Here is a 15,945-nt window from a genome sequence, read left to right on the forward strand (position 1 = left end):
GGGCACCGCGTTCGCCCTGCCCAGGCTGCAAGCTCGGGCGGCCACGGTGTCGCCCCGTGACTGATCGAACGATTGGCCGTGGATGTTTGACTCAACTTCGTAGCAGGTGTATATCGGGGTGGGGGCTGCTTCTGCCGACCTTTCTTCTCCTCGCCGGAAGGCGTTGATTGCGCGAGCCGTGCTCTGCCGACCCGGGGGGAGGCTGGCGCCCGCGCTGTTGCCAGGTCACAACGCCGTTTCGTCGGTGCCAACACGCCCCCCCCCCCCCCCCCCCCCCCCCCCCCCCCTCGCTCTGGCGCCGCTCTTTGCATGCCACCCGGGGCTGCCGCCACCGGGGGGGATCACGCGAGGCGCCGTCTCGCCACCGTCCGGAAACTGGGCTAAGGGCGCGCTCTTGCGCTTTGCCCTCGCGCTGATGATACTGGTGGGAAAGGTGAAGCTGTTTGTCCCAAGCAATTCCGCACCGCATTGTCATCGGTGGGCCATAGTCCGCTGAGCGGTCTCGCAGTGGCCTCCGATTGTTCGCGTCAGCGCCTTCACTCGGGCTGCTCTTCTCCTGAGGCCGTGCTGCTCGACCCTGTGCCAATCGCCCCCGCCCGTGTGAGAAGCTGCTGGAGGCAGGCCTTTCTGCGCACCGGCAATTGCATCGACAGCTTCTGATGCATGCTTTCATTTCCTCCATTCCCGCTCATCAGACGTTCTTGAGTTGCGTCTCTCGGCTGTTGGGAATCCCGGAACGAAAAGTGAAAGCGATTGCGGCCGCTTCTTGGTGCCATGTCGTGTTCGAGGCTGAACAAATACAACTCAATAAAACTTGCTGCTGGGCGAGTTGGTGACACATACTTGGAAAAAGATGTAGCGCAAAAGAGACGAGCGTTCGTCCTTGTCGTGTCTCCCTCCCGTGCTCGTCTCTTTTGCGCTACATCTTTTTTCAAATCAACTCATTTGGACTAACCTATTTTAAGCGGTATATTCGAGCGTGCTGCGAGGGAGGCGTTAACTCGGGCCGTTAAGGATACGTTTCTGTCTCGCATACTTATTCCCGCAGTTTGTGAACGCTTTTGGGAACACTTGAGATAGTCGAGAGACTCGGTCATGGTCACGGGTAGCGGTAGCGCATTGGCACGCTGTACACAAGTGGGAAACCGCGTTGTGCAGTCACACCAAGCTAAAAAAAAAAACAATCCCTCGTAAGCTACAAGTATTAGGAAGCATAAATCCACCTCTCAGATAGTGAAGGTAGGGAGCCCTACTCATGTGCCTTGAGACCACACTCGCCGAAAGCGTCATTCTTGGTGCTGTACGAGACGTGTTGACGTTGCTGTTCGCAGTTCGAGGCAACTGTTTGTTTACCCGTGAGAGAGGGGCAGCAAGCGGGCCATGGTCGGTGGGAAAGTCGTGCGTGCACTGCGCGCAAGGTTTATGGCGGCACCGATCGCATTGCGCGCCGTCCGAGGGCATTGTCTGGCGGCGCCGATAGCGTCCGTCCGTCGGTGAAGGGACGCCCCTCCGATAGCGGTGAGGCCGAAATTAGGCTCCTCTTCCCGCTCCTCCTGCCTCCCACCTCCGACGTTGTGGACGTGCGTCCGCGCGCGTCGTCCACTTCGGCGAAACGACGATAAAGCTGCGCCGCGGACGGCACCCAAACAACGCCCCAGTCACAACAGCAGCCTGCGCATCGCGTGACGAGCCGGCAGGCAGGTGCCGCCGTCAGTCACTCCGGCTGTTGTTTGCGTGCCGTTTGCGCGGCACTCGTTCTTTCGTCTCATCCTCCTCATCCTCTAGGGTTTATGGTTTATGGGGGTTTAACGTCCCAAAGCGACTCAGGCTATGAGGGACGCCGTAGTGAAGGGCTCCGGAAATTTCGACCACCTGGGGTTCTTTAACGTGCACTGACATCGCACAGTACACGGGCCTCTAGAATTTCGCCTCCATCGAAATTCGACCGCCGCGGCCGGTATCCAACCCGCGTCTTTCGGGCCGGCAGCCGAGCGCCGTAACCACTCAGCCACCGCGGCGGCCTCATCTTCCGTCGTGTCCTTGTAGGGACAGAGTAGGTTTTGGGGAATTTCGACTTCCGATTACTGACAAGCCATTTTGGCAGCCGGCCACGTATAACACGATCCTCATCTGTTGCAAATCGGTTGGCTTTTTTGTTTGTTTGTCTTTAGCCTCTACACAGCAGCTAAACGTTAGCGCGCGCGTCTTCACGTCGGACGCTTCTCCGCAGCTGTGTGGGACGCCGTAGTTTTAGTGGCTCGCGTAAGCCGCGTTTACATGAATGCGACAGAAGTCGACTGCAGTCCCCGTTTGAAGGGAAAGAGCAGGTTTCGAGAAAAGGAAAGGCGGGCATCGTTCCCTACTCTCTTCTTCGACGTTTTCGCGCTTTCCCCTTGAAAAGGGTGCTGGAGTCGACTTCTGTCCGCTATAGTTTCGTTTCGACCACCTGTGGTCGAACGAAGCTTGATTTGAAGACCACCGGGCATCGGCAGCCTTACGTTACCGAACCGAACCCTCCACACTTCGGGCTCAGCAACGAAGCACCGCTGTTGTTGCGCTGGGTCGCCGTTGGCAGCAACACTGCGAGAGCGGAAAAGTACGGCCGCGTCGCGCGATGCAAGACGAAGCCATCCGGCTGTGGGAAGCGAGCCGCGCGTTCCCAGGCGCCCCTCTGCACCATGCACAGGTAGAACAATGGAGAGCGCGGCGCCTCGTCCGACCGTCTGCTCACGAGTTCCGAATGCCTGGACTCGTCTTTCGCGCGCACCTACCCGGTGCATTCCTTGGGCCGCTCTTGTTCGCAACGGCTCGGTTTCAGCGGTGCACTGTTCTCCGGCGCGTCTGTGGACGTCGAACCTCGGCAGAGACAGTGGCGTGCGCTGCGCGAGGTTCTTTTCCACTTCCAACTCTCTCACACTGCGCCGAGTGGGACGCGTTTCTTGGGCACTTATAGCTTTGGCGTCTTTCAAATCTGCAGGTCTCCCCGTCTATCTGGCTCGCGCTGCTTTGGCGCACTCGGAACGTAGTTCTTGGAATGTGCCTGCTCAGGTTGAGACGATATCGCCTTGTGTGTGACTGGAAAACCGCCTTTTTTTTCCCCCTTTTAAGCCGCCGCGCGTGCCTCAGTGGTTGTGGCGCTCGGCTGCTGACCTGAAGTACGCGTGTTCGATTCCGGCCGCGGCGATGTTATTTCGATGGAGGCGAAATACAAGAGGACCGTGTACTGTGCGATGTCAGTGCACGTTAGAGAACCCAAGGTGATCGAAATTTCCGGAGCCCCTCACTGCGGCGTCTCTCATGGTCTGAAACGCTTTTGGGACGTTAAACCCCCATAAACCAGAAACCATTGTTTTCTTTTTTTTTCTGATCCAGTATGATGAACTCGTTGATCGGCCGCTCAAAAAGGGCGTGTCCACAGTCGCCACCATCCCTGTCGACGTGGCCGCTCTCTGGTCGGGGGCGGGTCAGGGAAGCGCTGCCAACACGGCAGGAATCGCGCGCAACAACTGCGTGCCCTCTTCTCGTGGTCGCGTCAGTGCGCCACTCTTTTTGTGATTGAGGCCTTTATAGTGAAGGGTGAAGGAGCGAGCAGATTCGAGTCCGCTGCCGGCCCTTATTTCAGAGCCTCACTGAGAGGACGAATTGGGCCTCAAGAACAGACCCGTCGCGGCGTTCTCTCACCTGTTCTATCGTCTCTACGCGCGGCCAACTGGCAAACGCGGCACGCCTTCTTGGCTCCGCGATTCCTCCAACGCTCGAGCAACGAACGGGGCGCAACACGGGCGCTTTCCCTCTCTCCCTGCCGGCTTCTCCGGGGACAATGGCGCGCATGCACGTTTGGAAGTCGGTACAGTCTCGTCGCAGTCACCGATCTGCTGCTACACACTCGGAAGCCGCAATGGACCCTTCGCTGAGTCCGTGTCTGCAGCATTCTCGCAATCTGCTGCTGTGGGATTCACTGACTTTTTAGCGTCTGCGATCCTCTCTCCTCTTTTTACCTCAGCCCGGGCGGCGTTTATGCGCGCTCCCTGGTGCGCCCAAACAAGCTTTTTTCCTCCTTCTCTGTCCTCTCATTCTCCTCCGCCGAGGCGGCGCCAGCTCCCTTCGGCGGCGGCGGCTGGCGACCCACGTGGGCCGATCGCGTCGCGGTGTAAACACGCGCCGCTGAGCGATGCGGCAAGGGTTCCCCCCACCTCCTCCGACGTCCGCGTCATCGGCGCCTGTCGCGCGCTATCTGGGTCACTCGCGGCGATTTCGGCCGCTTCCCCTCCTGCGCACTTGCCAGGTTTTATCACCGGTCGCGCAACCCACTCGTTATTAGATATATATATTTACACAGGCACACCTCCTCCTCCGCTGGTGGAAGAACTCGTGATGCTGCTCTTCCTCCATCGCTTGGCGTTAAACGTCCGTCAAGGGGGCGTTGCGTGTCCCTCTGGGCTGCTTGCGTCACGGGCGCACCTGGTAGTCCCGCGTTTGACAGCAGCTGCTGGTGGTTACGGAGACACGCGAGGGTGGTTGCTTCGTGGTTTTAACGGAAGTCGCTGCGTCGGCCTTGAATGACGCTGTGCGAGAGATTCTCCTCTCGTTTCTAACCAGCCCTCTTAACCCGTGTCGCGGTGCATTCTTCTTCTTTCCGGAAGCTCATTTCGTTGCATTGACAAGGGCCTTGTTTCTGTGTGCCTGTCTGCAGTTCAGCACATTTGCCTACTGACTGGCCAGGCTCCGTGCGCTGTGTTGTACTCATTTTTTTGTTTTTTTAATTCCCTGGCGTGTTTTTCTTGCATTACACTGTGCACGCCAATTCCCCTAAGCTCGGGAGCACCGTTATCTGAAGGGCAGCGGCATTTTTTTTCTCTTATTTCCCCCTATATCCGAACCGCGCGCGATAGATAGGCCTTCCGCTATGAAAAAAGCTGTGTGTGTGTGTGTGTGTGTTGACGCTAAGCATGTGGTGGCAATACGTCCGCGTGCTACTACCGGTCGGATGAGTTTGTTCGCGCGCGGTATCGCCGCTCCCATGCCGCGTGATCGGCCTTTCGCCTCGCGTATGCCCCCCCTCCCACTCTTCTCGCGTGTTGTGTTCAGCGCCTCATGGCGGATCCCGGCGTTCAAGTTTCCGTGTCTCCTGGTTGTTGGTGCGCACCCCCGCTATCTTTGGGCCCCAAACATAGCGTTATTTTTGTTTCCGTGCGCGCGCGCCTTTTTATCTCCCTTTCTCTACTGCGCCCTTCATCTTCAAATGCCGACTCCCACTCACTTTCTCGTGACTGCCTTGTACGTACGCCGGAGCGGAGCCTTCCTGTCTAGTGCGCGGATCGGACGTACTCGCCTCTTCACGGCGCGGTTCGCTCGTGTCAGTTTCTGCCAACGGCGCACATTGAGCATCCCAGCTTCTTGTGGAATAGGCGTAGTGTTTCACTTTTCTGTAGTCGGATACAACTCAGCAATGGCGTCGAGCGACTTTCGTGACGCCGCGGTTAATCGGTTTAGGACCTGGGTAATGCCCTTTTGCGATGTCACGCTAGCGGGTCGGAGGAGATTAAACCCGAGGTCATGAGAATCGGTCGACGCCATTGGCTTGAAGCCTCCTTTTTTAAGGGGTATTTTCCGTTTAATTCTTGGGTTGTATCCGACTATAACCCGTGCGAGTCTTGCGCAAAGCGTGTCGCGTTGGACAGCTCTTTTTTAAAGCGAGTAACCAATTAGCCGGACCAGCGGCGAGTGCTATCTGAGGCGTGCGGCCTTGAGAATTGCCCTCGGGCCTCTTGCCAGGCTGTCTTTTCGCCTGCAGAATGCTATACGCGTCGTCCAGCTCTTCCTGTTGAGGCAGCGGCGAGGTGACATGTTTTCCTGACTGCAAGCGCCGGAGTGAAAGCGTACCCGTGCGCGCACTCTTCGAGGGAGGCGAAAAGAGAGGAGCTTGTGCAGCCCAGGTGCATAGGTGTCCTCCACTGCGCAGCTTTGAGATGTGAAAAATCCATTAATTCTTCATAAAGATCTGTAAACACGTACGCACACACAAATACGCAGGCGGATTTTACACCGGTGAGCTCTTTGAAGACGCGATAGAGGTTATCCCTTATACACAAGGCATTTGAAGAACTTTCATCGCTGAAAAAAAAAAAAGGGGGGGGGGGGTAGTGTGGATTTCCTGCCAAACATTTCTGTCCTTGTTGCCGCACGCTCAATTTTTGGTGCAGTAAATAGCTCAAATGTACATGAAATTACTTTTCCACACAGTTGCCTGTCTAGTGTGGATCAAATGACGCATACAAGAAAATGGGGGGTCGTGAACCGTGAAGAAAGGACCGAGGGTTCTAGGCGGGCTCGCACCTGATGCGTCGTACTGCCGCTCCAGGAACCCCGTTTCGCGGCGCCGCCGGACCTGTGTAGTCAAGTGGCGCGATCGCTGTTTGTACAAGCGCCGCGCGCACGCGCAATGTGTGTACCCTTTTGCGGCTGTGGCACGTGGTTGGCCGGGTGTGTTGTGTACACGGAGCGGCGACGCAGTTTCTCGCCGCCCTCGCGGTGGCGCTGTGGTCTCTTGTGTGCAGCGTGGCAAGGCTGCCTCGATGGTCGCCTTACCGTCGGCTGAGAGTGACTGCGAATAGACTGCATTTCTGGGCCGGGAGACAGACCGGTTCAGCTGCCAGGCAAGGAAGTGTCGTGTCGTTCAGAGGCTTCATGTCCGACACGTGCCTGCCGGCCGACCAGGCGAACGAAAACGAAATGGCGTCTACTACGCAGAGAGATGCTCATTGCCTGAAATGGAGGCGTTTGGAATTGGAGGTACCCTACACTCTAAACAGAAAGGGGTAAAATTGGAGCAAGAGAGGACAGCTTTTTACTCCCACATAGAGGGGTATTCGTGTTTGAGTGTATGGAGGCATGTTTGCGGGTCGTCGTTCCGTAAAGACTGCTCCTGAGCATTGCCCAGGGGGCCTTTCGTGGCAGTTTTGTGGTTCCGTTTGGAATGAGCGCGCGATACTCGTTCGCGTCCTCTGTTTTTTTTTTTTTGTGTGTTCTTCTGCAGCCCAAAGCGAACACTTGAGATGCGCACCCTGTGTCTCATCGGATGCGGAAATTTTGTTGGTCGAACCAGCCCCGTTTTGCTACTTCGCGTCTGCAGCCGTTGCTTTGGGGGTGCGTGTGGGAGGCCTCTATATTGGCCGTGCTAGTAGTGTTTCACCAGGCATAGGGAACAGGAACACCGCCGCTGTGCCGGTAGGGGAAGGAACGTCAGTTGGAGACGGGGAGTGGAAGCAGCAAGGGAAAACGATATCCACATACTTACAACGTTGAAGGGAAGACGGCTCAGTGAGTCGCTGCTCGGATGTAAGTGTCGGGCGCTTCTAATAGCCTCTCCAGTCGTTTTCTCGCCATTATCGTCCAATTTGTAATGAACTAGAATGCTTCTAGTTCAATATAGTCCAATAAAGGAGACTTCGTCGCGGGCGCCGCCTTTGGGTGGTGTGAACGACGCTCATTGGTTGGCTTTCCCAGCTGGCCGAAGTCTGGTATTCATTTACGGCTGTCCTCTTCTCTCCATGCTGTGTATTTATAGTGTGTGTCCCCCTCCTGCCTAGGGCCTTCTTGAAGGCTGGCAGTAATTCTGAAATAAATAAATAAATCGTCTTCCTTTGCTCCGGTCGCCCCCTCACCAACAAGCGGGCGCGCAGCTAACCAAAAGCATGCTGGCGTTCATCTGATCGGGAGCAGACCGCTGCACAGGAAGTGGACAAGCTTGTTCCCCTGGCTGGGTCCGAGGGCCGCCCGGAGGCGAACCCCTGTAACGGCGACCACTTGGGGCTAGAACACATGGTGGCAGTTGGAGGCGCTTGAAAGAAAGCGGTCGGCTCTAGACTTCGCTTTTCTTTTCCTGTGGTCACGTGGGAGCGCATAGTCGGAGAAGCACGTATGTAGCAGTATGGCGCACTGCCTTTGGGACTGGCTTAATTGAAAACTGCCGCGGAGGGAAACACAGCCGTGCTTCCCAAGCGCGTTTTTACGCAGTGTGCCGTGGTAGGCGATGTTCGCGTGAAGTCGTCCAGATGCGCTATTGCCCTTTGATATATACGCGCTGCTTGTGCAGTGTGCACGTGGAAGCTGGTGTCTCTGCCCTTAAATCGGACAGTTTTTTTTTTCTTTGTACCCCAGTCTCCCCTGGTGCGTTCTTTGTTACCTCGCTGACCGCGTTTGTGTCCGAGACGTGCGCTGACCTCGTCGAAAAGCGGCGATCGAAGAGTGAGGGGGATTGACGCGACGAACGCGGAAGCTTGCGTGCGTGCTTGCGTCGTCGTCAACCTGTGCGTGGAATTTTCCGTGCAAGCGCTGTCGGGCGGCGCATCGACAATGCGCCGCCTTTTAACTAGCCGACGCAAGGCCATCGAGAATGAAGCGCCACCTTCCGCGGCGGCGACTGGGCGTTTGATTAGTGTGGGTGTGCGAATGCACGTGGTGTTAATTTGTAATCGAATTTCCACTCATCTGTTTCGGTTTCAACAGCCGAACGACGGCTGTCGCATGAAATTTCAGTATAAGTCACGCGAGGCATGCAGAAAGCTGCGATATTTTGCTCCTTCACTAGTAATTCCGGCTCTTGAAGCAGGCGGGCTAGCTTTAACACTGTACAGAGAATTAAAACGGCAAAGCAGCGATTATATCAGGTTTTTTTCTTTTTTAGCGATAGCTACATTACGGTAGCATTTCGTGCCTTCAGCCTGGCTGCGCCGCCACGCTGTCACGTGGTTAGTCACGTGGTGCGGAGCAGCCGCACGCGGCGCCGTGGCTGATCACGTGGTTCGTCACGTGACCGGGTTCCACTCGGCCAGCTGTAGCTATCGCGTCACTCCAGGTTTAACCAGAGCTGAACCACCGCCAATTTTTTTTTTTCGTGCCTCGAGCACGTGACCAATACTGACCTTTTACGTCGCAGGCATCGCTTGGCTGTTGGAACCGAGACAGATAAGAACAAATTCGATTAAAAGAAGAAAACACTCAACCAAAAGTTTGGTTTCTATACTCTTTCAATGCGTCGCGCCACCTCAGAGTCCTTGGTTAATCGTTCATAATGATAATAATAATAATAATTGGTTTTGGGGGGAAAGGAAATGGCGCAGTATCTATCTCATATATCGGCGGACACCTGAACCGCGCCGTAAGGGAAGGGATGAAGGAGGGACTTAATCCTTGGTTAATCGTTCAGGCGAAACGTAATGGAGGACAACCGGGAGTCGGCTAGTGAGGGGCTCGGCTAGTGATGGGGCGATGGCGCAAATCAGGTACAGTGGAGGGGGTTAGTGGATGAGGCGTTTGTCCAGCTGTGGACTGGGTAATTTCGGAATGTGGTGAATGATGACAGGTTACTTTTCGAGCCAAGTGAATGTGCGGCGCAGATATTGCACCATTGCTGGGTGAACGCTCTCCTGGACGGCAACGGCTGTTCGTGCAATAATAACAGCTGGCGCGATTCTGGCTGGAAAAGCTCGTGGGAATGATATTGGATGCTCAGACTACGTCGTCATCATCGTCATCTCGACGGCTGTTCGTGCAACAATAACAGCTGGCGCGATTCTGGCTGGAAAAGTTCGTGGGATTGATATTGGATGCTCAGACTACGTCGTCATCTCTTGGCGCCGTCGTCGGAGTTGCTTGGAAAACAACATTGCTCGTCTTGTTTTGTAGGAGCGTAGTTGGGCTCCTTGTGGCCGTTTTTGTTTTTTTTCTTTCGACTGCGAGAACCGAGACCTTCTTGGCGTTTTTTTTTTTTTTCCCCGACAGCGAAAACCGAGGCTCTCTTCTGTGCTGAGCTTGTCGGCGGCAAGCCCCACGATCTCCTGACTGCCGCTCTTGGAATGCGTTGCGTCTTACCCCGTGGCCTATCGTTGTTGAAAAAAACTTGAGTCAGGCGGCTTGTTTTGCTCGCCGTCGATGGCTGTGCTAGACTGTTTCTGTCTCGGGGGGGAAATAACGGGGCCGCCGAATGTTGCTACTACAGCAGGGAGCGGCGGGCGTAAATATTTAAGTTCGCTCGCGAGGTGAGAGGGTTCACCGAAGCGCTCTCCGCCTTTGGCACGGAATAATAACGCTCTTTGGACGAGCTCTGGAGCGGGGCCAAGAGAGTCGTCGTGCACCGGTGGGTTAATAGATGACCCACGCTCTCCCGTCTCTGAACGCGCTCAGAATGGGGAGGGAATGAGAGAAAGAAGAAAAGAGAGGGAAAAAAGCGTATATGCTCGGCGCTCGGAATTCGTAAGACTGCCTGTCGACGTCAGTGTCATGCGGCAGTGTCTACGTCGCAAACTGCGCTGTTGATCTGTGTAAACAAACGACGCGGTGGATACGGAGCCGCGTGCACTGTCGCCGTTTGTTGCGGAACTTGAGTAGCGATGTAACAAATGCAGCTACATTTAATATATTCATTTCCGTTATCTGTCGTCGGCGGGCAACCGGTTTCGTTGCGTGCAGAGGGAGGTGTGGTTATTCGCGTCAGCAGATCACGCCACTCGCGCGCGTGGTCGAACGTGGAGAAGTGTGTTCCGGTCCGTGCAAATTGCTCGCGCTTCAATTTATGTGGGCAATACGAGCAGCTGGCGCCGTTTCAAAGGCTTAGGGAAAGTAATGGCCAACCAGCGCTATTCGTAAATGGACACGCGTGTAATTACACTCGCTCCCGCTTCGTCTTTCTTGCACCTTTATTCCGCGTGAAAAGTTATCGCAACGCGGAACTGACGTTACGGATGACGCGGGACAAGGCGCAGGAGCGGAATATTTCGCTTGCTGAAAGTCCTTCTCGTGAGCCCGTACAGGTAGCGGCAATATGAAAGGGAACGCGGGAGCGCATGGCCTGCGTGCGTCGCCAAGAGCCAACGTGCCGTACGCACTGCGCATGGGCATTTGCCGCCGGTTTTCGCTGGCAGCGAGCGCTTTGTGCACAGTGCTTTCGCGCGTGTTTCGTTAATAGTGCTGTCAGTGAGTTCTTTGTCCTGTTATGCCGACAGCAGTTATTTCACTACACATTAGTGGTAAGCGACAGTCGCTCCGAGCACCGCGTCGAAATAAAAAAAGAAAAAATAAGGAGCAGCTTGTTCGTTGTTGCGGGGAAGTGTGGGGGAGGAGGGGCATGCGCATCCGCCTCTGTCCCTGCAAAGCTGGCTTCGGGGTTGCCGTCCGTGCAGTGCGGAGAAACGAACTGCTAGCCCTGGTCCCCTTCTCTCATTGTTTCTTGTCCCTTGCTGCACTTTAAAGCGCGCGTGTTTGTGCCAGCGTTTATATGTTCTCGACGGTTATAATTATGATTGACTTTTGAGGAAGTGAAAGGCGCAGTACATGTCCTCACTTCTCGGGGGACACCTGAACCGCGCCGTGAGAGAGATGTGCCACAGTGGAAGGCTCCCCTCTCTCAATGGTCGAGCACCACGAAGGGCAGAGTACAGGAGGCATTGGAAGCGAGGCACGTCTGTGTGCCCAGCAAGGGAGGTGTGCACACGCCCCAAGTACTGACGCTTTCTGTCGCGCGGGCCACTCATTCGCCACCTGCTCGCTGTCGTCTCTGTAATCGCTTCCGCAGCAGGACAGGGATGCGCACGGCGCGCTGTTTCGGTGTCGGGCGCCGTTCACAACTCCAGGTGTATGTGTGGCCGCACTCCCACACCAGCGATTTACAGGGGCCGTCTTGTGACTGCGTCCACATGGAGCCGCTATCTAAGGTGGGCGCTGGCCGCCGGTATGCGTGGCGGAGGAGGGGGCGACCGCCCGTCGCCGGCTCCGTGCAGATCAAGACGACGCGGCTCCGGCGGTAAACAGTTGCGGAACCCGGAGGCGATAACGGGTCTCCGCGGAAAGTCTTTTTTTTATTATTTCGAGTCCACACGGCCGCCATGAGCAGAGCGAACAAGAAAAGGATAAGCGACCGCGAAATAAGGGGGGGGGGGGGGGGGGGGAATTTGCCGTTTGCCCTCAGATTACGGGAGCTGCTCGCTCTTCCAGCCCTTGTCTTGCTGTGTTCACTCCAGCTGGACGTTGATGGCTTGGCGTGGACCCCACGGGTGTATAGCAGATTTCCGTCTCATTTGTCAGGAACTTCGCGCCGCGAAATTGTTTCTATAGTCGGATACAACTTAAGTCTCCAGTGAAGCTCCGCCCACATTTAGGACCGGCGCACAGAATTCCTCCACGACAAAAAGTAGTCTGTTGTTAAAACTTCTCCCGTCACCTTAGCAAGAAGCTAATCACGAGAAAAAAAAAGTTATAAGCGCTAGAATTTTGACACCTGTCTTGTTTAATAAAGCGAAACGTTAAAAAGCTGATTTCGTTTACTTTTGTGACTGCATGCCTAGCGGAGTAATACAGTATGCCGCGGATCGTTGCCCTGTTTTAACTATTTTTTTTTTAAGTTGTATCCTACTATGGTTACAGCGAAGCGTGAAACAGGACCATTTGAGCGCACGCGGGGGCACTAAAAATAAAATCCGACGTAATAACAATTTTTTCTCTCTCTCTCTCTTTAGCGTACAGATGATGCGCCGTGACATTCTGCTGCGCGCATTTATTTGCTGCCGCTTTGCAGAGCGACCAATTTTGAAACTGTGCAATCCTATTGCGGGCTTTGCAGCGCTGTCTGTAAAACGCGTGTTGTGATATAACTTGGAGCTGGGTGCAACACTTTTCAAAGTAGACGTCGCCCGGAGCGTTTTTACATGATAAAAAGCGCAAAAGTGGGAATAATTTTAATTTCTGTTCGCATACTTGAACTGCTACTTCAACTAACACTCTTCTCCAACATATTTATCAACGCAAGGTCAAAGTATAAGATGCCAGAGATGCATGAGTCACGCGAAAAAATAAATGCGAGCAAAAAAAAAAAAGGCCTGAAACTTGTGTAGTCGGAATTCTACATTCAGAGATGATAGAGCAGTTTTGAATTTTCCACTTGAATTTCTGCATGCGCCTGCGTGTTATAGTACATGGTTCTGTGGACCTTAGGCACTCAGATGATATAAAAATTAGTTCAAAACAACTAATATGTAATTTTTTCTTCGGTTTTTTACATGTTCGCTATCGAGGAACCATTTATGATGAAGTCCTGGAAATTCAAAACTTTTATCTGACGAGTTCAATGAGAATTAATGGGTTAAACGGAAGGTCGCAAATGAGCTGTTTCTTTTTTTCAAAGTGAGAAAGCGCCCGCGCAGACACATCGCACTGTTATCCTGTGTACCGCTGTATAAATGGTAGGCCGCGGGTAGCCTGCCGCACTTTCGAAAACGCTGCATCCAACGCGCACGAAAGCAAGCGCACCGTCGAGGTGAACGTGAAGGCCGGCCGACGGGGCGCGCGCACTTAGCGCGCAGAAAAGATTGGCTTTGTCCGCGGTCGGCGAAGCGCGGCGGCCGGAGCTGGCGTCGCGATACGCTCGTGCGTTGCGCCACTTTCGCTGGTGCCGTCGCACGGTCGCGTTGCCGCGCTCGACGTTCGACCCTCTCGCCATCGCTCACCATTCTTCTCGCTCCGGCAGTCACGTGGTGTGCCCGAGCGGTGCTGGTCTCGCCTCCTTGTGTCGACTGCGGGAAGCTGCCGCCGCGTTTTTCTGCTCTTTTCCGCCAGGTGGCGGCGGCTTTCTTCAGGGTGCGCCATGGAGGAAGTTCTTTCCTTCCTCCATGGGGTGCGCGATGTGACTGCTGTTCGCGTTGACTAAAGCGCGCATTTTTAACAAGGGGCGGTACATATTTGCGGGCTTACGAGGTATACAGGTCTTAAAACCTTTTTTTTTTCTATTTATGGTAGGATTCTTATTACAACCATTCATTCGTACATTTAGTGATGCTGTCAGCCTTTCTAAGGCTATTACAGGAGTTTTTATGTGGTCTAGTAGATATTCAATTACCGTTTGACTACAGCGCAATTACAATTGGAGTTTTAAGCAGTTTTGTGGTTTTAATTGGGCTCTTCATTACAAGCCATTAGCCAAAAATGATTATAGTTACTTGAAATATTTGCAGAACTGAATTACCCAAGATGCACTTTCTGCCGTGATGCTGTTTTTACATTTGCCTCAGTGAAAATGCATTGGTAAAAAAATAGAACATACAAAACAGACCGGCTAGTAATTTAGGGAAGCAGCTAATTTAATTTGTTCCATTATGTAAAACCCAGGAAAGATAGCACCACCACACAGCTCTTTCCTTCTTGAATAAATTGCTAAAGCTCATTTCAATTGCCCAAGGCAAACCACGGAAAAACCCGGCAAGGTATAAACTGCATTTGTAAAAAGCAAACAGAGATAAAGAGGATTGAAGTCTGTGTGCACTTATTGTGTTGCAGGAAATCGAGTCGTGGGAAAACTCCTGTAGTTTTAGTAGCACTGCTGTGATGCCTTCTTGAGAGGAGTCAAACGAAAGGGCATGAAACAAGATTTGTAGCTAACTGGCGATGATCTGGGAGGGGTTTTGGAATTGCGATCACATGATGTAGAATGTCATTTCGAATCTCGCACTCAGTTTGTGCACGACTCTCCGGGTCTTCTTTTTTTTTTCGTACTTGGGGATTGTTTTGTGCATTGATATTTTGCAGAGATATAGTTTGAAGTATATTTAATATGAAAAACTTTTTGCGATCTCAAGACCAGCATCACCCCTAAAAAGGATAGGAGAGAGGTATGTCCCAAAATTTACGTCGGCTGCCTGCTGTTTGTGGTTCATTAATTTCTTTTTTCTGTTTGCCGCGAGTAGCAACTTGGAGCTGCGATTTTAGTAGGAGACTGGACAGCACAATGCTCGTGCTGTAACAGTGCATGCAAGCAAAAATAAAAGTCTGTAAGCAAGTCTGCAAGTCTGTAAGCAGCAGTTCACGTTTCGTTGCGAGAAACGCTTTCATCCGTTGGGATGCTTATCACTGGTGGTTTCGATGCGCTGATGTGATGCCATATCAATATTATGCCCACACTTGTTGGTATAGTTTAAAATCCTATAACATCAAGTGCTATAGCACAGAACTGTGTGCGTGTCGTATGGTCGATGTGTTACGTTTTTGTGAGCGTGTGTGAACGTCCAATATATTTACAGGGATTTTCTGCCTAATGCCCCTGTCGCACTAGCAGTTTCAGTGCCCACTGACTCATGGGGATCGGCCAGTGCCACATGGCGGATGCCAATGCCCATTGAACTCAATGGGCATTGGCTCAATGGGGGTTCACAAATGGCCATTGGAATCTCAAGTGCCATTGAGAAAGCCTTGCACTCATTATAAGTTGAAAAAAACCACAAAAAAACTAGAAATAAAGAAAAATATCTTTTTGATTTAATTACAGAATCTTAGACTATATTAACTAGTTCTTAAATTAATTTTTATATCATAGCCAAAATGACAGCTTTGCAGTGGCCACACGTGAACAAACCAACCTGTTCATGTTGCACGGCGGGCCATGCATTTTAGTCTCTAGCATGCTTTGTGGCAACCAGAACCAAGAAACGCACCACAAGTGCTTAAACAATAGAATTTATGAATGCTACAGAGGCAGTCACAGATCCGTGGCAGCTTTGAATGCTTTTGAATTGAAGGTTGCATCATTGCCCATCATTGGCCTGCCATTGCTGTCTCTGGATTGGGCCAAACAGTAAAGTATTTGAATAGCTTTATTCGAACACACTTTCAATTAAAAATAGCACATATACTCCTGTTTTCGACGTTGCTACCGCTGGCACCATCTGTTTGACTGCATACTCACTACTATATTATCATTCAAAATTCCGATGACCATCGACTCAGTAGCTATTGAGATTGCCCGTGTGACAGGGGTATGAAACAGACATGAAAATAACTACTAAAAAACACACAAGTGCGTCTCATATTCGAGCCTTATGCGAACGATATGTGCTGCTTTTGCTTTTGTGACCTCATTCAGCAGTGTATTGTCTGGTGAAGTACAGCAAAATAAATTCACTT

The 15,945-nt window shown here is 52.8% G+C and overlaps 1 protein-coding gene across 1 annotated transcript in view; it reads left to right on the forward strand.

Annotated features, from left to right (window-relative positions):
- Rim2 (replication in mitochondria 2) overlaps positions 1-15,945 on the forward strand; it is a 43,711-nt gene that overhangs the window by 25,907 nt on the left and 1,859 nt on the right. The window lies entirely within an intron of this gene.

Source organism: Amblyomma americanum, chromosome 2 (assembly GCF_052857255.1).
Source record: "Amblyomma americanum isolate KBUSLIRL-KWMA chromosome 2, ASM5285725v1, whole genome shotgun sequence".
Lineage (NCBI taxonomy): Eukaryota > Metazoa > Arthropoda > Arachnida > Ixodida > Ixodidae > Amblyomma > Amblyomma americanum.